The 27,790-nt window shown below is 43.3% G+C and overlaps 1 protein-coding gene across 25 annotated transcripts in view; it reads left to right on the forward strand.

Moving 5' to 3' along the window:
* The first annotated feature begins 465 nt into the window (after nucleotides 1-465).
* Nucleotides 466-27,790, forward strand: part of TTLL4 (tubulin tyrosine ligase like 4) — a 49,805-nt gene continuing 22,480 nt past the window's right edge. For 3 of the 25 annotated variants that reach the window (XM_034955168.3, XM_055109103.2, XM_034955169.3), the window contains exons 1-3: nucleotides 3,076-3,274; nucleotides 19,885-19,963; nucleotides 20,639-20,681. The gene's annotated coding sequence lies outside the window, so the exon portion shown is untranslated. Of the gene's footprint in view, nucleotides 3,275-19,884; nucleotides 19,964-20,638; nucleotides 20,682-27,790 lie in introns of all 25 variants that reach the window. The other 22 variants (XM_034955166.3, XM_034955172.3, XM_003818629.4 and 19 more) reach the window with 12 other exon arrangements.

A 27,790-nucleotide genomic window follows, 5' to 3' on the forward strand; every position in this document is an offset into this window, starting at 1 on the left:
GGAGTACAGACTTGAGCCATTGGGCCTAGCACATCAGCTATGTTCTTAATATTCCCAATCCTTATTCAGATTTTTCCATAGTCTTGACAACAAAGAATCTTGGGCTCATAAATTTGAAAAGGAGAGCTTTATTTCTTATAAAGGGTTGCAGCCTGCAAGGTGGCCATTCTGACAAGCTGGGAAGTGTAGTTTCTGGCAGAAGCTGAAAACAAGTATTTTGAGGGAGGGATAAAGGGAACAGGAATTTACACAGAGTGGGGTGGCTAAATACACATATTTAATAAGCTATAGGAGGAGTCATGATAATGAAAGAAACAAGTGCATGCACAATTGAGCTTCATGCCTCTTCATGGGTTGCATATGCAAAAAATGGCTGCATTCGCATGATCCTAGGGTGGAGTTTTCAGCCCTCTGATGTCAAAAGGTAAAGCGCAGGAAATGAAAACCCTCATTGTGCACCCTCTCCAAAACCCATCTGGAGATGATGGTCAGTTTTAGGAAGAGATGCATAGTGAAACTGATGAACTGTCATTTTGAAACTGCGAAGTCAGTCTGGGTAACATAGCAAGACCTTGTCTCTACAAAAAATTTAAAAATTAGCCAGGTGTGGTGGTTTGTGCCTGTGGTCTCAGCTACTTGGGAGGCTCAAGTGGAGGACTGCTTCAGCTCAGGAGTTTGAGGCTGCAGTGAGCTGCGTTCATGCCACTGCACTCCAGCCTATGTGACATAGTGAGATCCCTTCTCAAAAAAAAAAAAAAAAAAAAAAAAAGAAAAAGAAAGTGCAAAGAGTAGGGAGTCTGGTTCTGGCCTCTAAAACCAATGAAGGATTAATCATCCCTTTCTTGATTTCTAGAGCTGGTTTCTGCTTACTCCTTAGGAAAGAATTCTGTTTAAAGGTTAATAAGGAAGGGGCATATTGAGGTGTGTTGGACCTCCCATCTCATCATAGCCAGGAATTCAGTTTTTTTTTTTTTTTCTCAAAGAGTCTTGCTTTGTCGCCCAGGCTGGAGTGCAGTGGTGTGATCTTGGCTCACTGCAAGCTCTGCCTCCCGGGTTCACGCCATTCTCCTGCCTCAGCCTCCCTAGTAGCTGGGACTACAGGTGCCCGTCACCACGCCTAGCTAATTTTTTGTATTTTTAGTAGAGGTGGGGTTTCACCGTGTTAGCCAGGATGGTCTCGATCTCCTGACCTCGTGATCCACCCGCCTTGGCCTCTCAAAGTGCTGGGATTACAGGCGTAAGCCACTGCGCCCGGCCGGGAACTCAGTTTTTAAGGTTGCTCTAGTGTCCCCTTAGCCACGATGGGGTCCATTAAGTTGGTTGCGGTGGTACTTAAAATTTTTATTTCTCAGTCTCAAAAATGTCATTTTACAGTTTGTTTGAATCAGGATCCAAACAAGCTGCACTCATTGCATTTGAATATATTTCTTTTTTTTTTTTCTCAAGAGGGAGTCTTGCTCTGTTGCCCAGGCTGGAATGCAGTGGCACAATCTTGGCTCACTGCAACTTCTGTCTCCTGGGTTCAAGCGATTCTCCTGCCTCAGCCTCCTGAGTAGCTGGGGGCTACAGGTGTGCACCACCATGCCTGGCTAATTTTTGTATTTTTTGTTGGAGACGGGGTTTCACCATGTTGCCCAGGCTGGTCTTGAACTCCTGACCTCAAGTGATCCTCAGAGTGTTGGGATTACAAGTGTGAGCCACTGTACCTGGCCAACATTTGAATATATTTCTTAAATCTCTTATAATCTAAAACATCTCTCCTCATTTTTATACCCTAAAATTGTTGAAGGAAGAAGAGGTCATTTATTCTGTACATTGGCCCACATTCTGGATTTGTTTGATTGCTTTCTTGTAGTGTTATACAGTTGTTTCTCTTTATTTCTTGTTAACTGGAAATTACAGCCAAAACTTGATTAGAGTCACTCAACTTTTTTTTTTACAAAAATACGCTATACTTCATAAATATTTCTGTTCAATTGCGTCACATCAAGAAACACAATGCTCAGCTGTCCCATGTTTCGTGATCTAAGATTGATTAGTACATGTAGGTTATCTTCAGTGTACATCCTTCAGTGTAAAATTCTCCCATAAATTATCTAATACTTTTAGCATCCATCAACGACTGTTGACTAAATAAGTTATTTATTGAGATCCTTCCTCTGGTCCAGATTGTTTTCATCAGATTAGTTTTATCTTTGTCCCCTTTATTTCTGTAGCCAATTGCCTAGGAAAGATCCTTTCATCTTCCAGCTTTCTTAGATCTCTAAATCTCTCAGGTCTACGGACATCTGAGGCAGGAGCGCGATCTGGCTTGCCTGGGGAGCTAACGAGATAAGGAATTGAGTCAGTATTTCCTAACGTTCACACTTGAGGCCCATAAAGCAGGCAGGTGGTTTTAATTTTGCCCCGCTGGGTGGGTTGGGGTTAGGGAAGGATGGGTTAGAGGGAGGCAGAGTGAATCGGGCAATCTCCCCTTTCCTGCGGTCAAACTCAAAGGCTTTTTCTAGAAATCCTTCAACTGAGCCTGGGCCCTTTGATTTTCAATTGAGGCAAGGCCAAAGAGTCCAGGCCAGGCGTGGGGGCTCCCGTTGTAATCCCAGCGACCAGGAGGCTGATGCAGGAGGATCACTTGAGACCAAGAGTTTAAGACCAGTCTGGGTAACATAGTGAGACCCTGTCCTGAGAAAAAAAAATTAAAAATAGCCCAGCATGGTGGCGTGCCTGTAGTCCCAGCTACTCGGAAGGCTGGGGGCGGGCGGATCGCTTGAGCAGGAGTTCAAGTTCGCAGTGAGCTATGATCACGTCGCTGCACTCCAGCCTGGGCGACAGAGCGAGATTCTGTCTCTAAAAAAGAAAACAGTCCATAGGGAGTAGGTGGAATTAGAGTAGAAAGAGAGAGTCCTGGATGCTCCGAATGGAGCCTTTCAGAGCTTTAACCACGGGACTACAGCTCCCAGAATTCCGCTCGCCGGATCCCACCGCACTGAGGGGACTGCGCGTGCGCGAGTCAGGTGACGACCCGCCCCTACAGGCCCCAGAACCCCCGAGATTCCCCGCGCTTGCCTCCCGCCCTCTTCTTCCAGACCCTCGGTCTGTCCGCTGGGGGCGCGCGCGGTGTGTGGCAGGCGGCAGCGGCGCTGGCGGCCGAGTGCGCGGGTCACGCGTGGCGGTGCGTGGTTGCTAGGGGCGCCTGAGGCTGCCGGGTAGCCCAGCAGGCCGAGGGAGGAAGTAGCGTGGAGCCGGTGCCGAGCCGGGGCGAAGCTGGATCCCCTAGGTGAGTGCGGCTGCGGATCCAGGGGAGCCGACCCCAGACACTCCGCCGGTCCCACGCTCCCGACCTCCCTCTACCTGAGTCCTTTCGCGCGGGTCCCCAGCCCTCCGGCCACTCTCACCCTAGCCCCGCTTCCTCCCGCCACCTCTCATCCCCCGGGAGGCCAGGGAGCCGCGGCCTCCTACCCGGCCGGGACTTCGCGCCTCCTCGGAGCCCTTCTCCTCTCCGCCACGCCCCGCGAACTTAGTCGGCCTCGCCTCCGGGTGCCCGAACCCTGCCTCATCCCCTAGTTCTGGCCTCCGAGCTTCCTCTGTCCTGCCGCGCTGAGGTTTAAATTCCCTCTGGGTGTGAGCCCAAGCTCCTCGCAGGCTCCAGGGCCGAATTTAACATGGATATCTGCTTTTTCACTTCTCCATCCTCAGTATCTGTAGAAGAATACGTTCCTAAACTCCACAGATTCAAACAGGATCTGAGATCCTGTGGAATTTAATTCTTCATTCATCAATTCCTTTATTTAATCATTCTCTAAACAATTTTTAGTAAACATTGACAAATATTTAATGAGCCTGGGTACAATGGGAGGGATTGAGGGGATAGAGTGGCTAATAGGACAAGCATGTTTTCACGGAATTTACAGTCTAGGAGATTATTAATCAAGTAAACGAGCATTTGCCATACTGTGGTGTGTGCTGTGATGGAACAGGAAATACTTAATCCGGACTTACTTAGAAAACGACATTATTGCCATTCCTCCTGGTCTTCACATTCCCATTCTGGATCTCGGAAATATTTTAATCCTTCCTTGATGAAATCTTCTTTGCTTTCTCAGATACTACAAATCACCTATTCTTTAACTGCAGCACCTGTTGATTTAGCATTTGGGGGACCCTTTGGGACAGTGTTCCATCCCATCCTTCTGTTTCTTGCACTGAATACTGAGACACTGTTTGCATTTAAACCACCCACTTTGTGCTCAGAAAGTTAGCAGCTACTTATATTGGACTGAATCAATCCTTGAAAAATTATCAAGTGTTTTCTGCGAATAGAGAGGTGGGTGGACATTCCAGATACACAGTGGCTTTAGGAAAGAGACAGCAAGTCCTGAAAAGAGAACTGGAAACAGTTTGACAGACCTGGGCTAGATTTGGAGGGAGCCATCCAGTAACAAATGGAAAGAGTGAAGTTAATAGGGGTTAGATCACAAAGGGCCTTGGATGTTTTGCTGAGTTAGAACTATATCCCGGGAGCAGTGGTTTTCAAGCTGGAGTAATCAGGGTTGTAGACTTCCAAGGGATACACTTGCACGTCTAGCTTTAGATGAATACATTTCCAGATCCTCAGCTTCCCAGTGAACTTTTTTTTTTTTTTTTGAGACAGAGTCTTGCTCCGTCGCCCAGGCTGGAGTGCAATGGCACGATCTTGGCTCACTGCAACTTCCACCTCCTGGGTTCAAGCGATTCTCCTACCTCATTCTCCGGAGTAGCTGGGATTAGAGGCGCATGCTGCCACGCTCGGTTAATTTTTTGTATTTTTTAGTAGAGACGGGGTTTCACCATCTTGGCCAGGCTGGTCTCGAACTCCTGACCTCGTGATTCACCCACCTCAGCCTCCCAAAGTGTTGGGATTACAGGTGTGAGCCACCGCGCCCGGCCCCAATGAACTCTTTTTCTAAAACTGCCCTTACAAAAAAAGGGTAGGAGGCTGTGTGTGGCAAATCCCTCACACTTCCCAAATTTTAATATGGTGTATTGACCTGAGTGTAAAAATGTCCTCAGATACAAATAAGGACTACTTTGGAAATATTTATTTTCAGGAACACCTCCTTTAGTGATTTAAGTTACCTCCCAACCCAGAAGGCTTGCCAGTACACAATCCCATTCGTGTAAACTGTATTCTTTGTTAAGATATTCTGAAAAGAACACAACAGTTAAATGTAACGGGAATGTCTTTTGGGACAATGGAATTTTTAAGTTATTTGGATAAAACTTGCATAAAATTTTTAAAGAGATTTCTTTTAGTTCAGGTGTGTGTTACTCAGTAAGATAGTTAATACCTATTTTAAGACTGGGTGTTGTGGCTCACACCTGTAAATCCAACACTTTGGGAGCCTGAGGCAGGCTGATCGCTTGAGACCCAGAAATTCGAGACCAGCCTGGGCAACATGGCGAAACCTCTTCTCTACAAAAAAAAATATGTAAAAATTAGCCAAGCATGGTAGCGTGCTCCTATAGTCCCAGCTATTTGTAGGCTGAGGTGGGAGGATGTATTGAGCCCAGGAGGTTATCCAGGCTGGAGTGCCATGGTGTGATCATAGCTCACTGTAAACTCCAACTCCTGGGTTCAAGCCATCCTCCTGTCTCACCCTCCTGAGTAGCTGAGACTACAGGCATGCACCACCCATCTGGCTAATTTTTAAAAATTTTTAGTAGTGATGGGGGTCTCTCTATGTTGCCCGGGCTGGTCTCAAATTCCTGGGCCCAAGTGATCCTCCTGCCTCAGCTTCCCAAAGTGCTGGGAGTACAGGAGTGATCTACTGGGTCTGGCCTAGACGTTACCTTATATGTAAGGAACACATAGTTTTAAAAATTCTTTCAGGGATACATGAGTAAAATCATGTAAAGAATATGTTCCAGGAAAACCACAGAAAGATAATTATCAGGAAAATCATGTCAGATTTGTATTTAAGATTACTGTAGTGTCAATATGTTGGTTGAATAGGAAGAATTTTAGACTGGAGGCAGGGAGTCAATGAGAAAACTATTATAGTGGCCTAGGCTAGAGATGATGAAGGCTTTATGTTTGCTCTAGTGGAAATGGAGAGGGTTTAGAGAGATGTTAACCATGGTAGTGTTGACAAAACCTGGTGGCAGAATAGAGGTAGAAGAATGGGAGAAGGAGCAGTGTAGAATGATTGTAAGTTTCTGATTTCAGTGACCATGTGGGTGGTGATGCAGCAGCACATCCAGGTAGAAAGGCCCAGGAGTTCATTCTGTAGGTCTGGAGCTCACAAGAGAGGCCTGGGTGATGATAGAGTTGAGAATATAGGAGGTGGTTGAAGCCGTGACGTGGAAGGGATTGCTCTGGGAGAGAGGTAATAATGGCAGCTGCCACTTGTTGAGTGCTCACTGTGTGCCAGGCAAAGTGAGAAGTCTGAACTCAGAGCAACACCAGCATTGAAAGGATGGGTAGATTTACAGCCATTGTTACAAGTTTATAATGTATTTTTCTATCTTGTTTTATATGTATGTTATATAACATTCAAAAAGAATTTTTTTCTTGATTGAGAAAAGGATACAAAATGCAAAATCCACAATTTTGATAACTGAAAATTGCCAATTGTTTTGCAGTACTTTATTATATTGGGTGTCTTGTCTTTTTTGGGCTTTTAGTTAGCTAATGAATGAATACATTAGACACTTTTGGGTTTTAGTTGGGATTTTACATAGCTTGCATTTTAATTCTTTGGTTCTTTGCTGTTTCTATTAACCCACAGCATTATTTTAATAAATGTTATAATACCAACCTAAAAAAAAAAAAAAAAGAAAGGATGGGTAGAGCAAAGAGGAAGGAAGAAGGGGACAGAGAGAATACATAACCAAATGCAGAAATGAATGTGTGAATAGGAAGTTGTCATTTGCTGAAAATCTGTATCTAGATGAAGCCTTAACTTCAGAATCCATCTGATACTCATGTTTTGGAGTTGGATTTAGCTTTCTCACTAGATTCCTTCTATGACCTTGGAATTGTCTGATCATAGTGTCTGAATTTTAGCCTGTGATCAGGTGCTTTGGTAAATCACCAAAAGTCAGTAAATTACAGAGAAAAGCTTTTCCTTTAATGCCTTTTACTTCTTACCTTCTCTTTTGGCAGAGTTGGGAACAAATACTGAGAGTGCTCGTTTCTCTTAGGCCTTACAATACAAAGGACCTTGTCCTTCGGAGCCCTCATAGATATGCTGGACCCTAGTGCTTCTCTAGACCGGCAGTGCTCAGAGCTCAGAGTTTTTGGGCTCAGGATTTCTTTATGTACTTGAAAAAGCTCTTTGGAATCTTCAGTTAAAAAAAAAAAGGGATATATATATATATTTCAATATTCAATTTTTTATTTTTAAATTTTGTTTAGAGATGGGGTCTCACTATATTGCCCAGGCTGGTCTCAAACTCCTGGGCTCAAACAATCCTCCCGCCTCAACCTCCCAAAGTGCTTACAGGCTTGAGCCACTGCGCTTAGCCTATATTTTAATATTTATCATATTAGGAACTGAAATATTCATTTAGAAGTAATAAGCCCATTACTAACATGAATAACATTTTTATGTATGTTACAATTTACATTAACTGTATGCTAACGTAAGTTAGTTAACACAAACAGCATTTCTAACCTAAGTTATGGTTAGCGTAAGTTCACTTAATGTTTTCATTTAAAAAATGCTACTGTTTTAAAAATATTAGTGAGAAGAGTGGCATTGTTTTTTAGATCTCTTTAGTGTCTGACTTAATAGAAGACAGCTGGATTTTCATATGTTTCTCCAATCTATTGTGATAGTTGTTTTGACTGAATAATGAAAATCCAGCTGCACACAGATGGCTGGAAAAGGATGAAGTATTTCAGTAGTCTTCTCAGATAGTTGTGGGTATTGGTACTATGCAAAACAAGGCATGATTTTGTAAAGGCTAGTTACAGTGTGGAATCTGAAATGATATCAGTGAACATTTCATACTTTGTTATGTTAAAATCCATGGATCTGTCTCACTTTGACTGGGTCTTAGATCCATACATGATTCTGTAACATGTGATACAGTCATGCTACACAGTCATGGTATAGCCTATTGCTCCTAGGCTGCAAACCTGAACAGCATGTCACCATAATGAGTATTCTCTGCAGTTGCAACACAGTTGCAACACAATGTATGTAAACATTGAAACATAGAAAAGGCTACTGTAAAAATAAGGAATGATAATCTTTTTTTTTTTTTTTCTTTCTTTAGAGAGAGTCTCAATCTGTCGCTAGGCTGGAGTGCAGTGGCGCGATCTCGGCTCACTGCAACCTCCACCTTCCTCGTTCACGCCATTCTCCTGCCTCAGCCTCCCAAGTAGCTGGGACTACAGGCACCCGCCACCACACCTGGCTAATTTTTTTGTATTTTTAGTAGAGATGGGGTTTCACCATGTTAGCCAGGATGGTTTCGATCTCCTGACCTCGTGATCCACCTACCTCGGCCTCCCAAAGTGCTGGGATTACAGGCGTGAGCCACCACACCCAGCCTGGAATGATAATCTTATGGGACATTGTCTTCTATGGGGACTATCTGTTGACTGAAACATTATGTGAGGCATGACTGTTAGGAAAATACTGGTTCACTGAGTTATGCAGATCTCCCACGTGTCACAGTTTATTGTATAGTGTCAAAAAAATCATATCACCACAGTCTCTTCACAGAAGTAGTTAAATATTGGGAAGCACTCAAACTCGTGGTGGCAGATACCATTTTGCCAAAATTCTAATTTTCTTTGGGAAGCTCAAATTTTATCATTGGCAACAAGTACAGTCAGTTGGTTTCCTTGAAGTGACAGGCTTACTTTGTTTCATTTTCCAGAACCTTTGCCAAATAATGAAGTCGGAATAACTATTACTTATGTGTCATTCATTCTTTCAAGTAAACATGGCGTTCCACAGAAAAATCCTGCAATTCAGACAATCACACAAGTGCTTTAGAGATAATCAACATGTTCTGCATGCAGCATAAATGTTTTATATGTACTTCACATTTTATCACACAGAATATTAAAAAGCATACTCAAGGACACTTTTTAATGAGATTTAATATAATTTACACTGTGTCGGGCTGGGTGCAGTGGCTCACGCCTGTAATCCCAGCACTTTGGGAGGCCGAGGCGGGCAGATCACGAGGTCAGGAGATCGAGGCCATCCTGGCTAACACGGTGAAACCCTGTCTCTACTAAAAATACAAAAAATTAGCCGGGCGTGGTAGTAAGTGCCTGTAGTCCCAGCGACTCAGGAGGTTGAGGCAGGAGAATGGCGTGAACCCAGGAGGCGGAGGTTGCAGTGAGCCGAGATCGCGCCACTGCACTCCAGCCTGGCGACAGATCGAGACTCTGTCTCAAAAAGAAAAAAAAAAATTTACACTGTGCCATCAAGTAAACCTGGCTGTATTCTTTCACTGTGTGGTGGAAAAGTATAGTGGGTAAGAATCTAATTTCGTGCCATCATCTTGATTCATGCTAAGTCACCAGCAGTTTTACTCATTATTGCTTTTGCTCTATCAGTGGAAAGGTCAGCACAGTAAAAAGGCAAATAACATCTTAGGTTTTTTTCTTTTTCTTTTTTTTTTTCCGAAGACAGGCTGGAGTGCAGTGGCATGATCATGGCTTACTGCAGTCTCCACCCCCCAGGCTCAGGTGATCCTCCCACCATAGGCATGCACCACCACATCTAGCTGATTTTTTGTATTTTTTTTTTGTAGAGACAAGGTTTCACCATGTTGCCCATGCTGGTCTTGAACTCTGGAGCCCAAGTAATTTGCCCACCTTGGCCTCCCAAAGTGTTGGGATTATAGGCACAAGTCACCCCACCCAGCTACCTCTTAGTTTTGTTATGAAAATATTTTCTATGTAGCAGGACCGCCAAAAGGATCTTAGGGTCCCCTCAGGGTCTGTGGACCATGCTTTGAGAACTGCTGCTCCAGAGCCCACCTGAGAAGGAGGAAAGAGCCTCCTTCCCGAAGCTGATAAAGGGCAAGGCTTCAGGAGAGCGAGTCACCCCATTACATAAACCCTTCCACTGGTTTCACTTTTCACTAATTTATAGGTTTACCTCCCTCAGCTCCAGCTGCCATAACCTGTATCTTTTCCTCAGGTTTGCTTACTTGTTTGGCATTGCTAAACTGTGCTCTACAAGAGCTACTTGTAATTTCACTAATCTTGACTTATACAGACCCACCCTTCTCACTAGGCTGTATTCTTGACCTTCCTCTCTTAGTAGGGCTTTAGGAGAGATATATTGCTCCTCCACCTTTCCTTAGGGAGAGAGAGCTTGGGATTTATCTCATAAGAGAAAATTAATGTGATTCCTACACTCCTCTCTATTTGGTTCCAGGCAAGTCAGTTCTATCTTCTTCTTTTTTTTTTTTTTTTGGAGACAGAGTCTTGCTCTGTCACCCAGGCTGGAGTGCAGTGGCACAGTCTCGGCTCACTGCAAGCTCCGCCTCCCGAGTTCAGGCCATTCTCCTGCCTCAGCCTCCCAAGTAGCTGGGACTACAGGCGTCTGCCACCACGCCTGGCTGATTTTTTGTATTTTTAGTAGAGATGGGGTTTCACCGTGTTAACCAGGATGGTTTTGATCTCCTGACCTCGTGATCCACCTGCCTCAGCCTCCCAAAGTGTTGGGATTACAGGCGTGAGCCTGTCAGTTCTATCTTCTAACATAACTGTTGAGCAATTGAGGTAATCTCATCAGAGATCTTGTGGACTGTAGACTGAACCATTTCTGATGTCCTGAGTTCCCCTGGTGACCGAGGGAAACACCTAGTTGAAGGAGGAAAGGGAAACTGCATTTCCCAAGAGCCACACTCTCTTGTAGGAGAGTGATTTAATCAGTGGGTAGTGAATAATTGCTTTCTCTAGAAATAGATACCTTGTCCAAGTTGGTCTGGGCCTGGTCCCTGGAGACTTGTTGGTTTGCGGCAGCAGCAATAGATTTTCTTTTCTTTTCTTTTTTTCTTTTGAGACGCAGTTTCACTCTTGTTGCCCAGGCTGGAGTGCAATGGCGCAATCTCGGCTCACCGCAACCTCCGCCTCCCGGGTTCAAGCGATTCTCCTGCCTCTACCTCCCAAGTAGCTGGGATTACAGGCATGCGCCACCATGCCTGGCTAGTTTTGTATTTTTAGTAGAAATGGGGTTTCTCCATGTTGCTCAGGCTGGTTTCGAACTCTCGACCTCAGGTGATCCGCCCACCTCGGCCTCCCAAAGTACTGGGATTTCAGGCATGAACCACTGCACCCGGCCAGCAATAGATTTTCTAACATAGGCTACTAATCATTCACACTCCTTTAAGGAGGAAACTTGAGGCAAAATCACCCCATAAAGATTGGAGGACAGAACTGTATAGGCAGTTTCCAAATGCTGCATGAAGATGACAAAGTAGGATGTTCAGATTCCTGAGAATGGGTGTTTTAAAGGGGGAGAGTCTGGAGCCAGGGACATCAGTCAGGCTGCTTACCTTAACAGTCCTGCACTTGGTGTTGGAGGGGTTGGAGACTGGGCTGAGGCAGCCATGCAAATAGAAGGGGATGTTTCAGGCCATTTTGTTGATCTATACAACTTTCTGCAGTTTTTTATTCTTCACTCTTACCCCTTTATTCAAGTTTTATTTTTATTTTTAACAGTTTTGTGGAGGTATAATTCACATTGAACATATCCATCGTTTCTAAGTCAATTTTTTTTAAACTTTTGTTCTAGGAAGACTTAGTGTTCCATAAAGTTGTTGGGGGAGGAGACTTGGGCAATATTGCTAATAGGAGGCCAAACTGGACCAGGGTTCTTCCCACCCCCTTCTGCCAGCGTGGCTCTGTATTTGAGGTTAAAGATCCCCAGAGATTTCCTATAAAAGCCATCATGAAGCTTATAGGGCATATCACTAGGGTAAGTGAACAGTGGTGTGAGATAGCCTTGGGAAAGTATCACGTGAGAGGGACACACAACAGGTGCTCATGGAGAGGGTGGGTCTTGAGCTGGGTCTGGAAAAGGTAAATAAAATATGGTAAGGATTCACAAGGAAGAAGCTTAGTGGAGTAAAGCCCTGCAGACAGGCATTTGAAAGGTTTATTCCAGGAGTTTAGTGTAAGACCAGCGCAGTTCACATAACAGAGTTCAAGGTAGGAGGAAATGGAAATAAGCCTTAAAAAAAAAAAAAAAAAAAGATTAAGGGTCGACTATGGAGTCTTGTGGACCAAAGCTAAGAAATCTCACATGACAGTCATCTGGAATGCTTGTTAAAATTGCAGACTCGTGGCCCTACTCCACACCAACTGAATCCTCTTGAAGGTGAATCTCAGGACTTTGCATCTCAGGTTATTCTGTTGCAGGTGGGCCACCACAGTGTTTAGTAAGTGCTCATGGACTGTTTTTGAAAAGGGATTGACCTGATGAAGCAATACAGCAAAATTAATCTGGAGGTTGCCTGCAGGGTGGAATTAGGAAGGGCACACCTTGGAGACACATGCTTCAGTCAGTGCTGTTGCAGTAAGTCCAGATCTAGGGGCGTGGTGGAAATAATAAAAGGAGGAAGAATGCTAAGTAGACAGAGTGTCTTAAATTTCATGACTGGTTTCCCTTTGGGGAAATAAAGTAAAGGAAAAAGTCAGAAATAACTTAGTTTTCCTCTTAGGTGATTTGGAGAAAGAAGGGTCCACTCAAGGAAATGGGATGATCAGGAGTGGAGAGCTAGTTTGACACACTAGATTGAAGTGGTTGGACATGCATTTGGAAAGGTGGAACAGGCAGTTGGTGATGCAGACATGAAACTTGAGACGACAAATCTGCAAAATGACTCTTCTGCAGATAATAGTTGACATTGTGAGAGAGATTGATTTGATGTGGGGGAGGATGAAAGAACTGGAGGATTTTGGATTGGCCTCAGGAGGAGGAAAGACACTATTGAAGGGGTTGGGTACAGCTGTGGCAGAGTGCACGCACTGAATAAAAAATAGCAACAAGGAGATGGTGGTAAGAGGGGAACGCCTTTTTCATATGAATAGGTCCAACTCGTGGCTTTGCTGATGTGATATTGTGATATAATAAGAAATACTCCAGCCTGGTCAGCATGGTGAAACCCTGTCTCTACAAAAATACAAAAATTATCCGGGCACGATGGCGGGTGCCTGTAATCCCGCCTATTCGGGAGGCTGAGGCGGGAGAATTGCATGAACGCGGGAGGCAGAGGTTGCAGCGAGCCGAGATCGTACCATTGCACTCCAGCCTGGGCAACAGAGTGAGACTCCGGTCTCAAAAAAAAAAAAAAAAGAAAGAAATACATAATTGGGGTGTGCCCCTGGTTCCTGGCTCCTAAAACCTTCAGAACTTCTAAGTGATAAGTGTCTTTTTATATGCTAATGAGATGATTGATAGCTGGGGACTCCTGAATAGCCTCAAGATGGGAGACTGATTGCTGAGAGAACCAACCATGTGATTAGAGGGTTGGAACTTTCAGTTCCATCCCCCACCTTCTGGGAAGGGGAGTGGAGCCGAAGATTGAGCTGACTACCAATGGCCAGTGATTATTCAGTCATGCCTATTAATGAAACCTGCATAAAAACCCAAAAGGACAGGGTTTGGATTGTTGAGCACATGAATGTACCTGGCACTCCTGGTAACAGCACGGAAGCTCCAAGCCCTTTCCCCCATCCCTTGCCCTATGCATCATGTATCTCTTCCATGTGGCTGTTCATCTGTATCCTTTGTAATAAATAGGTAAGTGTAAGTGAAGTGTTTCCCTGAGTTCTGTGAGTTGTTCTAACAAATTGATCAAACCCCATGGGGGGGTTTTGGGAACCTCAATTTACCCCCAATTAATTAATTAATTAAGAGGTGGGGTTCTGCCATGTGGCCCAGGCTAATTTTGAACTCCTGGGCTCAAGCGATTCGCCCCTCCCAAGGTGTTGGGATTACAGGTGTGTGTCACCGCGCCTGGCCAGGGAACACCAATTTATAGCAAATCAATCAGAAGCACAGGTCACAACCTGTGCCTTGCAATTGGCATCTGAAGTGGAAGCAGCCTTGTGGTACTGAGCCCTTAACCTGTGGGATCTGATGCTATCTTTAGGTAAATAGTGTCAGAATTGAATTATAGGATATCCAGCTGGTGGCCTCTGGAGCATTCCTTGGTGTGTGTGCCTCACACATTTTGATGACCAGAGGTGAAATATTCTGTACTGTGTTAAGAGTGACTATGTAAGGGAGCGAAAAAAGTTTTTTCCCCCTTAGCTGGTCATAGCTGTTGTAGATGCATTTGTTTATTCAGCAAATATTTAATGAGCCCTGATTACCATTCTAGGGCTGGATACATAAGCTCTGTGAAAAAGTCCCTGTGCTCAAAGAGCTTTCATTCTGGAAGATAGACAGATAGCAAAGAAATGCATAAATAATTGAGGTTTTTATTTTAAAATAGCCAGGCCCAGTGGCTCATGCCTGTAATCTCAGCACTTTTGAGAGGCTGAGGCAAGAGGATCACTTGAGGGCAGGAATTCGAGACCAACTGGGGCAACATAGTGAGACTCTGTCTCTATTTAAAAAAAAAAATTAAAAAACTCAGAAGTTAAAATTAGGGCCAGGTGTAGGGGTTCATGTCTGCAGGCCCAGCACTTTGGGAAGCTGAGGTGGGAGAATCGCTTGAGCCCAGGAGTTTGAGACTAGCCCTGGCAAGATAGCAAGACCTTATCTCTACAAAAAATAAAAAAGTTAGCTGGGTGCGGTGGAACACACCAGTAGTTCCAGCTCCTTGGGAGGGTGAGATAGGAGGACCATGAGCCCAGGAGGTCAAACCTTGGTGACCAAGAGACCTGGTCTCAAACAAACAAAAAGAAATTAAAATTGTAGGAAAAGGTATACACAGATAAGTCATCTTTGTCTGTTTCCAACCTCATTGGTAGTTTTTAAAAAAATTACCAGCTTCTTTGTTCATCTTTTTTTTTTTTGAGCCAAGTGTAAGGAAATATAAATATATAATAATTTTAGATAGTGGAGGAATGAAATGGAGGGAATAAAACAAGGTAATGAAATAGGGAATGATTGGGGTAGGACAATATTAGATAGGATTGACAAGGAAGGCCTTTTTAGTTGAATACTGAGTGAAAGAACTAAGCCAGCCATTCAAAGATCTGAGTGTTTCAGAGGGAACCACAAAGATCCAGAGGTGGGAACGTTCCTCATGAGGGGAAGAGTGGCTCTGGATAAGGTCAGAGAGTCAGGAATCAGATCACATAGTCCTGGAAGCCATCAGATGATCTTAAGCTGTGTTTTAAAAAGAGTACTGTGTTTTGAAAAAGTAGCCACTGTCTGGAAAATAGATGATATAGAAGCCAGTAAATCAGCAGTTGAGAGATGATGGTAGCTTGACTAAGGTAATGACAGTGGAAATGGGGAAGAATAGCCAGATTCAAAGACATATATTTGAAGCTGGAAGGACTTGTTGATGGATTAAGTGGAATTGAAGATCTGCTGAGGTCAGGGTGAAAGCATCATTATGACAGGCATGTCGGGAGTTTCTGTGTTGTATGGAGGCCTGTCCAGGGACTAAGCCCCTTCTGCCTGAATATTTTTTATTGAAGTCTTCTTTGTGCAATTACAGCTTATTTCTTGGCCCTGACTCTGAAAGATTAATTGGACAAGAGGGGAATGTGATTGATCTGTTCTTCTCTCACTTTCCCCTAGCATGACTTGGTTGGAATCTGACATTCCCACCTTACTTTCAAGGAGATTAACAGATAACATGTTCTTTTCTTTTGAATAACAGTGGTTATAGAACCCTTGAGCTTGCCACAGTGCCCTCCTTGTTTCTTTGACTCTAGCCCTAAAATCCTTATCTCAGCCTCTAGGTTCCTGTTTCTCAGCTGGGTGCTGACAGCAACTGTTTTCTCAGTTGAGGGCACAACAAGGACTTGTGTTTTATTGGGATGTGAGGTTTTACACAGAATCACATTTAAATAGCATTTTCCCTCTAAGTATTGGAGACCTCCTACCAGCTTGTATGTTGATGGGTCCTAGAGAAAGTGCTTCCATTAAACTTTATCTGTCAGGCTTGAGTAATATGCCTTCCCTTGAACTCCCCTTGAGCCAGAGTTTACAAATTCACTGGCCATTGAGAGAGGTTGATTAATGGGTGCAAATACACATTCAAGATGATGCATTTTTGTTTGGAAATTGCAGAAGTGATGATATATCCTTAAGTGCATCATATCATGAAGCACATAATATCATCATTAGTAATAGTACAAATTGACATGGGCCTCATCATAAGATGCAACTAAGGATATATCATCACTTCAGACAAGGCCAAATTGAGTTTCATTCTTTAGAATAACTGGTCTGTATTCTTCAGAAGTGTCAAGCTCATTAAAGAAAAATAAAGGCTGAGGAACTATTACAGATTAAAGGAGACTAAAAAGATATGAAGGTGAATACAACTTGTGATCCTGGGCCAGATAAAGGACATTGATGGGACAATTGGCAATATTTGGATAAGATCTGTGTATTAGATAATAGTAATATAGTTTATAGTATTATCAATGCTAATTTTTTGAGTATAAGAGAATATCCTGGTTTTAGCAAACATTTAGGAAGTTTTTAGGAAGTATTCAGATGCAAAGGGGTATCATGTCTGCAACTTATGCTCAAACATTTCAAAAACCAGTTCACACAGAGATATATGTGAGAGAGAATATGAATGAATAATAAAACAAGTGTGGTAAAGTATTAACATTTGATGAATCTGGGTAAAGGGTAAACAGGAATTCTTTGTACTATTTTTGTAACTTTTTGCAAGTCTGAGATAATTGCAAAATTAAAAAAAATTTTTTTAAAACCTCATTACTACTTAAAGGGAAGTTTGGTTTTCCTCAGACCAGAAGGCAGGTAGCACACCAATCAACTTCAACTTTTCTTTGAAATTATACTGGTAGAAATAGATTTTAACAGTGAATGACTCAAGCAAATGGACTTACTTCTTGCTCCATTACCTGAAACAGGCCTACCCTTCCCCCTACTCTTCCTGGCCTCTGTTAACCACCAATCTGTTCTCTATATTCTGAAATCCACTTTTTTAAACTCCCACTTATGAGTGAGAACATGCCGTATTTGTCTTTCTGTGCTTGGCTTATTTTACTTAACATAATGACCTCCAGTTCCATACATGTTGCTGCAAATGATGGGAGTTCATTCTTTGTTTATGGCTCCATAATATTCCATTGTGTATATATACCACATTTCGTTTATTCATAGTCCATTTACATTCAGTGTTGTTATTGATAAGTAAGGACTTACTACTGCCATTTTGCTGCTTGATTTGTGGTTTCTTTGTAACTCCTCTTTCTTACTGTTTTTGTAGTTTTTTTCTAGTAGTATGGTTTAATTAATTGCTTTTTATTTTTAGTGGATTTATTACAGGTTTTTGCGGTTATCTGTGGTTATTGTGAGACTTACAAAAAACAGCTTATACTTATTTTATTTTCTTATTTTATTTTTTATTGAGACAGGGTTTCACTCTGTCATCCAGGCTGGAGTGCAGTGGCGTGATCATGGCTCACTGCAGTCTCAACTTCTTGGGCTCAGGCGATCCTTCTACTTCAGCTCCCCGAGTAGCTGGGACCATAGGCACATGCCACCACACCCAGCTAATTTTTATTTTTTATTATTATTTGTAAAGATGGGTCTTGCTATGTTTCCCAGGCTGGTCTTGAACTCCTGGGCTCAAACAATCCTCCCACCTTGGCCTCCCAAAGTGCAAGCATGAGCTACTGCGCCCACCCTAGAACAAGTCATTTTAAGAGATGATAACTTTTTTTGTTTGAGACAGAATCTTGCTGTGTCCCCTAGTGTGGAATGCAGTGGTGTATTCACAGCTCACCACAGCCTCCATCTCCTGGGCTCAAGCGCTTTTCCTACCTTAGCCTCCCAAGTAGCTGGGATTACAGGCATGTGCCATCATGCCTAGCTAATTTTTTATGTTTTTTTTTTTGTAGAGATAGGATCTCACTATGTTTCCCAGGTTGGTCTTGAACTCCAAAAGAATAGAAGTGAACAAATAAAGAACCATAAAAACATTCTACACTTTAACTCTGTCCTCCATGCGTTTTAACTATTTGTGTCTCAATTTACATATTTTTTATATTGCCTTTTTTTTTTGGAGACAAAGTCTTACGCTGTCGTCCATGCTGGGGTGTAGTGGCGTGATCTCGGCTCACCGCAAACTCCACCTCCTGGGTTCAAGCAATTCTCCTGCCTCAGCCTCCCAAGTAGCTGGGATTACAGGCACATGCCACCACACCTGGCTAATTTTTGTATTTTTAGTAGAGATGGGGTTTCACCGTGTTGGCCAGGCTGGTCTTGAGCTCCTGGCCTCAAGTGGTCTGCCCGCCTCAGCCTCCCAAGGTGCTGGGATTACAGATGTGAGCCACCATGCCCAGCCTTATTTGCCTATTTCTTAAGAAGTTGCTGTAGCTATTATTGTTTTTGACAAGTTTGTCTTTTGGGCTTCATACTAGAGTTATGATTAGATTGCATATCATAATTAGAGTATTAGACTGTTTGAGTTTGTCCATTTACCTAATTTTACTAGTGGATTTTATACCTTCAAATGTTTTCTTTTTGCATGTTAATTTTTTTTTCCCCTTCAAATTGAAGAACTGTCTTTAGCATTACTTTTAAGACGGGTCTGGTGGTAGTGAATTCTTTCAGCTTTTGTTTATCTGGGAAAGACTATCTCTCATATTTGAAGGGTAGTTTTGCTGGATACAGTATTCTTGGAGGGTAGTTTCTTTCAGCAGTTTGAAATGTTTCACTCTCTCACTTGGATAGTTTCCGAGGAGAATTTTGTTGCCAGATGAATTGGAGCTCCCTTATATGTATTTGCTTCTTTTCTCTTGCTCCTTTTAAAATATTGTTTGCCCTTGAACCTTGAGAGGTTTAATTATTATATGCCTAGGGGTAGTCTTATTTGGGTTGAATCTGTTTGGTGTTCCCTGATCTTCTTGGACTTGGATATATGTATCTCTCTCAAGTTTTGAAAAATTTTCTGTTGTTTATTTTTTTTCCGAGACAGAGTCTCAGTCTGTCAGGCCCAGGCTGGAGTGCAGTGGCACGATCTCAGCTCACTGCAACCTCTGCCTCCCGGGTTCAAGCGATTCTTATGCCTCAGCCTCATAAATAGCTGGGATTACAGGCGTGTGCCACCACATCCAGCTAATTTTTTCTGGTTTTAGTAGAAATGGGGTTTCACTGTCTTGGCCAGGCTGGTCTCGAACTCCTGGCCTCAAGTGATCCACCTGCCTCAGCCTCCCAAAGTGCTGGGATTATAGGTGTGAGCCACCATGCCTGGCCTCTTTTGTGAAATTTCTTATAGACCAGTAACTAGTTTCTTTCTTTCTTTTTTTTTTGAGATGGAGTCTCACTCTGTCGCCCAGGCTGGAGTGTAGTGATGCAATCTCAGCTCACTGCAACCTTTGCCTCCCGGGTTCAAGTGATTGTCCTGCCTCAGCCTCCTGTAGCCTGTAGCTGGGATTACAGGTGTGCACCACCATGCCGGCTAATTTTTGTATTTTTAATAGAGATGGGGTTTCACCATGTTGGTCAGGCAGGTCTCAAGCTCCAGACCTCAAATGATCCACCCACCTCGGCCTCCCAAAGTGCTGGGATTACAGGTGTAAGCCACTGTGCCCAGCCTGCTAATTTCTTTTAGTAAGCCACCCCTGTAGCTTGTTTAGCTCCCTCTTGAATACCAGTAATTGTTAGATTTGGTCTTTTGAGGTAGTTTTCTGTATCTTATAGGTTATCTTTGTTGCTTTTCATTCTGTTTTCTTTTTTCTCCTTTGTGTATTTTCAGATAGACTGTCTTCAAGCTCACTGATATTTTCCTCTGCTTGATCCATTGTGCTGTTGAGAGCCTCTAGTAAATTTTTCAGGTAAGCAAATTTATTTCTCAGTTCTAAGATTTGTTTTAAAAATTATTATTAACAATCTCTTTGTTAAATTTCTCTGATAAATTTCTGAATTGCTTTTCTGTGTTATCTTGGAGATCACCAAGTTTCCTTATAACTGCTATTTTGTTTGGGAGGCCGAGGGGGGTGGATCACAAGGTCAGGAGATCAAGATCATCCTGGCTAACATGGTGAAACCCTGTCTTTGCTAAAAATACAAAAAATTAGCTGGGCATAGTGGCGGGCGCCTGTAGTCCCAGCTACTCGGGAGGCTGAGGCTGAGGCAGGATAATGGTGTGAACCCAGGAGGTGGAGCTTGCAGTGAGCCAAGTTCACACCACTGCACTCCAGCCTGGGCGACAGACAAAGTGAGACTCTGTCTCAAAAAAAACCACAAAAAAACCCTGCTATTTTGAGTTCCTGGTTAGAGAGCTCATGTATTACTGCCTCATTAGAGTTAGTCACTGTTTTCTTGCTTTGTCCATTTCTTGCTTTGTCATAGTTCTCTGTTTGCTGTTATTTCTTGTGGATATATGTGTATGTCTTTACACTGAAGGATTATTTATTCCAGTCTTCTCTGTCTGGCTTGTTATTGGATATGTTTGTTTAGAGATTTTTTGTAACTTAACCTGTTGACTTATCTTTTTTTTAAATCACTAGGTCACTACCTCTTTTTCAACACTAGATGGCATCTTGGCCCCAGGTTTGTCTTGGCTTTAGCGCAGTGTTCCCCAACCTTTTTGGCCCCAGAGACCAGTTTTGTGGAAGACAATTTTTCCACTGACTGGGGTGGGTGGGTGGGGGAGGCGATGGTTTGGGGATGATTCAAGCACATTAAATTTTTTGTGCACTTTATTTCTGTAAATACATTGTAATATATAATGAAATAATTATATAACTCACCATAATGTAGAATCAGTGGGAGCCCTGGGCTTGTTTTCCTGAAACTAGATGGTCCCATCTGGGGGTGATGGAACATAGTGACAGATCATCAGGCATTAGATTCTCATAAGAAGCATGCAACCTAGATCCCTTACATGGGCAGTTCATAATAGGGTGAGCGCTCCTATGAGAATCTAATGTTGCCGCTGAGCCTATAGGAGGTGGATCTCAGGCGGTAATGCTTACCTAGGTGGTAATGCCCGCTTGCCCAATGCTCAGCTCCTGCTGTGTGGCCTGGTTTCCTAACAGGCCATGGACCAGTACCAATCTGTGGCCCAAGATTTGGGGACCCTGCTTTGGAGCACTGCCGTTCGCAAATGGAGGAGGTCCCAAATGGTGGAGGTCCCAAAAGGAATATCCTGGCAATGTGGGAAGGCTGGCTAGGGATTTGTGCCCAGGAGACCTGTAGAACATACCTCCTATAGAGAGAAGTGCTGCTGAACAGCCACTCTGATTTGGTATCTCCTTCGGCTGAGTTACAGAGCAGAGAGTCCAGGGCTGAGTATGGTAGTCCCACCTTGCTTTGTTTCTGTCTGTCTTTAGGGATGTTTCTCTCTTCAGGCACTCTTGATGCTTTCTGTGGGTTGAGGCATGGACAGGGAAGCTGGTGGTCTATTTTTTTTTTTTTTTTTTGGCGGGGGGGCATAGTTTTGTTCTTGTTGCCCAGGCTGGAATGCAATGGCATGATCTCGGCTCACTGTAGCCTCCACCTCCCAGGTTCAAGCGATGCTCCTGCCTCAGCCTCCCAAGTAGCTGGGATTATGGATGCCCACCACCATGCCCGGTTAATTTTTTATATTTTTAGTAGAGACGGGGTTTCGCCATGTTGGCCAGGCTGGTCTCGAACTCCTGGCCTCAGGTGATCCGTCTGCCTCGGCCTCCCAAAGTGCTGGGATTACAGACGTGAGCCACTGCGCCCAACCTGGTTGTCTATCTTGATATCACTTTTTCCACTTTAGAAATTGTGAGTTGGGGGCAGGTTTTCTATGTCCTTGGTCCCAGGAAGATTGAGGGAGGGGATGCTGCAGATGTGGAAGTCCAGTTTTCTTACCACCTTGTCAGAATTTTTTCCCTTCTCTGTGGTCCCAGGAACGGTCTCCTCTTCATACTTGAGTTCTGGGATTTTACTGGTGATAATCTTGGTGCTGTGTATTTGTGTTTGGTTTTCTGTGAGGAAGAGTGAAGCCAGCTTGCTTCTACACTGCCATTTTGGAACCAGAAGTCCCTATTCTTAGATACTTTATTCTTTTTGGTGCTGTTGTGAATGGAATTGTGTATTTCATTTTTACATGTTGTTTGTTTGTTGCTAGTATGTAGAACTAAAACTGACTTTCGTGTATTGATTGTGTATTCTGTGACCTTACTAAACTTGGTTATTAGTTCTAGTAGGATTTTTTATTTGATAAATGTTTTAGGATTTTCTTTTCTCTCTCTTTAAAAAACAAAAAAAACAAAAAAAACCAGGGTCTTATTCTGTCACCCAGGCTGAAGTTCAGTGGTGTGATCATGGCTCATTGCAGCTTCGACCTCCCAGGCTCAAGTGATCCTCCCACTTCAGCCTCCTCAGTAGCTGGGACTACAGGCTTGTGCTAATTTTTAAAATTTTTTGTAGAGATAATGTCTCCCTATATTGCTCAGGCTGTTCTCAAACTCATGGTCTTAAGTGATCCTTCTATTTCATCTTCCTAAAGTATTGGGATTACAGGCGTGAGCCAATGTGCCCAGCAAGGATTTTCTATGTACAAGATCATATGTCCTACAAATAATGACAGTTTTACTTCTTCCTTTCCAATCTGTGTATCTTTGATTTCTTTTTCTTGCCATGTCACACTGCTTAGAATTTCTAGTATAGGGTCTAATAGAAATGGAGGTTAGGCATGGTGGCTCATGCCTGTAATCCCAGTACTTTGGGAGGCCAAGGTGGGCAGATCACGAGGTCAGGAGTTTGAGATCAGCCTGGCCAATATGGTGAAACCCCATCTTTACTAAAAATACAAAAAAAAAAAGAAAAAAAATTAGCTGGGTGTGGTGGCGCGTGCCTGTAGCCCCAGCTACTCGGGAGGCTGAGGCAGAACAACCACTTGAACCTGGGAGGGGGAGGTTGCAGTGAGCTGAGATCGTGCCACTGCATTCCAGCCTGGGCAACAGAGCGAGACGCTGTCTCAAAGTAAATAAATAAATAAATAAATAAATAAATAAATAAATAAATAAATAAAATAAAAAAGAAATGGAGAGAGTGGACATCCTTGTCTTATTCCTAATCTCGGAGGAAAAGCATCTCATAATTGACTATTAAGTATGATGTTAGCTGTATCTATGGTCTTTTGACATGTCTCTATCAAATTTTGACCACTTCCTTACTTTTTGGCAGCACAAAATATTCCATTCCCATCTCCTGCTCTCCCTGCCCCAACCTTGGAATCAGCCATTTTTCAAGGAGCTCTGGCTGCTTTTATTAACAGATAGTATTTAAAATACTATCTGTTACAGGTGTGCACCACCATGCCGGGTGTGGTGGCTCATGCCTATAATCCCAGAGCTTTGGGAGGCCAAGGCAGGAGGATCATTTGAGGACAGAGTTTGAGACCAGCCTGGGCAACATAGTGGAACTCTATTGCTATAAAAATAAAATAAAGTAAAAAATTAGCTAGGCATGGTGGTGTATACCGGTAGTCCTAGCTACTCAGGAGACTGAGGTGGGCAGATGGTTTGAGCCCAGGAGTCCTAGGCTGCAGTGAGTTATGACTACACCGCTGCACTCCAGCCTTGGTGACAGAGGGAGACCTTGTCTAAAAAAAAAAAAAAAGAATTGGCTGGGCACGGTGGCTCACACCTGTAATCCCAGCACTTTGAGAGGCCGAGGTGGGTGGATCACTTGAGGTCAGGAGTTCAAGGCCAGCCTAGTCAACATAGTGAAACCCCATCTCTACTAAAAATACAAAAATTAGCCAGGCGTCATGGCGGGTGCCTGTAATCCCAGCTACTTGGAAGGCTGAGGCAGGAGAATCACTTGAACCCGGGAGGCAGAGGTTGCAGTGAGCCAAGATTGTACCACTACACTCCAGCCTGGGCAACAGAGTGAGACTCTGTTTCAAAAAAAAAAAAAATTTCACAAAAGCTCCCAAATAACAAGACGGTTCTGTTTTACAAAAGAACATTGCTTGTCCTCGCTGAAGTTTTGTAGTGGAATAATTGTTGCCTATTCCTTGTATTTTTCTGCCTTCATCACAGCTTATGAAGGGGCAGAGGGGAGATAGATCATTTGGTGCCAGTGAGAATGAGAGTTGTAACTACCTTGCTGCAAACGTTTACTGGGAGCCACTGTGCTTTTTGTGTGCTTTATGTGAATTTTTAAACTTCACCTCCCACAACTTCTCAGTCGGGGTATGGTACTTCCTTTCTCTTGTCTTTCCCTGAACATTCCAGCTATGCGGTTTCAGAGTTGCATGTGATTCACTACTGATCAGTGCTCTGATTGTCATGAGTCACCACGAGGCCGTAGCTGCTCATGCAGCCTGGCTGTGAGGAGGACCTAGATTGAGGAATTTAGCTACAGAAATAGGCTTGTTTTCTTCTAAACTTGAACTCTGCCTGCTATAGCTTAGTGTTTATACCCTGTTTGCCCCTTAAGCCCTCCTGTTCCCTAGGGATCCTGTGTAGGAACAAGAAACACATTAGATCATTGCTCCATAAAATGTTAGATTATTCAAAATATCATTTTTCAGGTGAGGTCAATTTATTGGCCCCTAAAGTAAGTTCCTTGCAAGCTGCTGATTGGAGGGTCAGCTGATGGTAGATCCTTTGGACTTAGTAACAGAGTAAGTATGAATGTCTTGAGCTATCTTTAAGTAGTATAAATATGTAGTTAATCCTTTATAATTTACATAGTCAGCAATTACTCTTTATAAGTTTAGATTTGTTTAAGTTGGGAGTTTTTGAAATGGGCTTCCATTAGTAGCCAGTACATAGCCTTCTACATATGTAAATACCTTTTCTCCTGTTGTCTTTCTTTTGATGTTTCTTCCTAAAATACTTCCTGGGAGATGAGCAGTCTGCCTTTTGGATCCTAGAGGCGCACATATACACAAAGTGTGCATTATCACAGTACACTTAGAAATATAAGGGACACTGGGAGAACGGTCTCCCAGGTGTCATCGTAGGAGGGCAGAGTATATCGCAGGGAATGGGCTTGATGACTTTGCTGAAAATTGCCCTTCGAGTATGTGCTGTCGGTAGGGTCTGGGTGCCAGACATTATTTGCCTCTCTGGACTTTGACTTTATGGCAGAACTCACTATGTTAGCTTTTAAAACAAGGTTCTCACTTCCTTCACTTCTTAGATTTTGGGTCTTCAGAAGCTTTTTAAAGTTTGTCACTTGCATTCCTGTAGGGCAGTGGGCAGGATGCTGGAAAAGATGACCTGTGGCAGTGATTGGGGGTCTGGGACCCAAGCTGCCTGAATGCTTTAGTTAGGCCTCTGCTTCCCAACCATTTGAGGTTTTGATCTCATCAGGAATCTCTATAAGGAGAAGGAAGGAAGTTGTTTTTAGCAACCATCATTTCCCTGTCTTAACGTGACACTACTTCTGAACCTCAAACACTGAAACTAGGTTGGAGCATTTGTATGTGATACTGTCGTGAGTGATACTGTTTACTTGGCATTCTTGAAGTTACTCTCTGCAGAGTATCTGATGCAACAAATTTGTCTTTGCTTGGTAATTCCTAACACAGCCATCTTATCCAACCTTGGATATCTCTTACTAACTTTGGAGCTGTTTCCCAGAAAGAGAGTTACAGAAACATCCTCTCACCTGCTTGGCCCTTGAGTCCAGACATATTTCTTTAGGAAGACAGTGGCCCTTATCCAACTTGCTATACTACACATCATGGGGACTGTATTAGTTCGTTCTCGTACTGCTATAAAGAAATACCTGAGACTGGGTGATTTATAAAGAAAAGAGGTTTAATTGGCCCATGGTTCTGCAGGCTGTATGGGTAGCATGGCTGCGGAGGCCTCAGGAAACATTCAGTCGTGGCGGAAGGGGAAGCAGGCACGTCTTCACATGGCCAGAGCAGGAGAGAGAGAAAGCAGGGTGGTGCTACACACTTTTAAACAACCAGATCTCATGAGAACTCACTATCATGAGAACAGCAAGGGGGAAATCCGCCTCCATGATCCAGTCACCTCCTCCAACATTGGGGATTACAACTCAACATGAGATTTGGTGGGGACACAAATGCAAACCATATAGGGACTATGAGAGGAGACAAGAAGTGGGAAATGACCATTGCAGAGATATGAGATCTGGAATACCTTAGAGAGAAGAGAATCCACTCTACTCTAGTACCTGCCCAGGTGTGTTGTTTAACACTTTGTCTGGGAGCAGGCCACCTGCAGCTTCTGAGGAGGGTAGGCATGTATCCTTGGCCTCCCTCTTCCTCTTTTGGATTAAAAGCCAAGCCAGCTGGGTGTTGGGCTATTTGTGTTCATGTGCTTGGCACTGAGGGTTCATGTGGTGGGATGTAGCAAGGCAAACATTGAGCAATGTGTGTGCAAAAGGAAGTGTTGTGCAGTGAGTGCCTGTGGCTACAAGGGAGAGTGGGATTGGCTGTGGTGTTGATGAGAAGTCAGTGATGTGCTTTTAGGGACTTTCCACAAAGGGCCTTGGTATAAACATGGAGGAGTGTTTTCAACCTGGCTTTTGTCTGGTACCTAAAGATTAAAGATAATGGAGGGGATGGAGTCTAAATATGTGTTTCATTCTGTTTAATAGGCATTGTAGACTCAGAAAGATTTGAGTTTTAATCTAGGCACTGCTACTTATTGGTTATTTAATTATAGAAAAGTTACTTAACTTTTCTGAGTCTTGGATTCATCATCAGTAAACTGAATGTAAGGTTTTTTTTAGGATTAAATGAGATAATATGGATAAAATGCCTAGCATGGTACCAGACATTCATTAGGTGCCCAAACTAGTATTCAAGTTTGTTTCCCCTTCATTTACTGTGCTTTTCCAGTTTGTTTACTCAACAGAATATTGAGCACTTCCTGCGTATCAGTCACTGTGTTGGGGACATCAGCTGGAGGAGAATGTCCTCCTTGCTCCTAGTGTGATGAGTTAGTTCATTGTTGAAGCTAATGTTCTGTGAGCAGTGATGGTGGCATGCGCAGAGGTGAGGCATCCTGTTCAAACTCAGGAGTCAGGGAAGACTGCCTAGGTCATGTTGCAGCTGATTTTTTAAGTTGGGTGAAGAAGAAGAAAGGGCTCCAGGGACAGCACTTGTAAGGGAATGAAGAGCTGAGCTAGCATGATGCACGTGGGAATCAATAGTGGGGCTGTTTTTCAGGGGGACCAGCCTGAGTTTTCATTTCCCTAGGCATTCTCCTACCACTTTGGTATGTCTGTTGTGTTGCATTGGTGGGGAAAATGTGGCTTCCCGAAAGAGGACTAAGTGACGGGATTATGAATTATTTTGAGTGTACTTAATACACATGCATGCGTGCTTGTAGTCTCGTAAAGTGAATGGCAGGATTTGACTTTTCCCTTTGTCTCTATGCTTCTCTACCACAAACACACGCTGTAATTGTTCCAAGCACGGTATTTCCATAGTTTGGATTTGTGTGGTGGTCCATTTTCTGTAACCTCATTTTGAGGTGACTGGCCTCAAAATCCAGTTTTAGCATTTATGCTGTTTTTAGCTCATTATCATTTTGAATATTGGCAGTGCTGCATTGTGATTTTTTGTACTCTCCTTGAGAAAGAGTCCATGTAGGTCAGCCTTTGCAGGTAAAGAGGGCGATATCCCATGGCTTCTGCAGTGTTTGTTGGTGGTATTCATTCGTGGCTGTAGACAGGAATCTTAGTTCTTC

This window comes from Pan paniscus, chromosome 13, assembly GCF_029289425.2.
Source record: "Pan paniscus chromosome 13, NHGRI_mPanPan1-v2.0_pri, whole genome shotgun sequence".
Classification (NCBI taxonomy): Eukaryota; Metazoa; Chordata; class Mammalia; order Primates; family Hominidae; genus Pan; species Pan paniscus.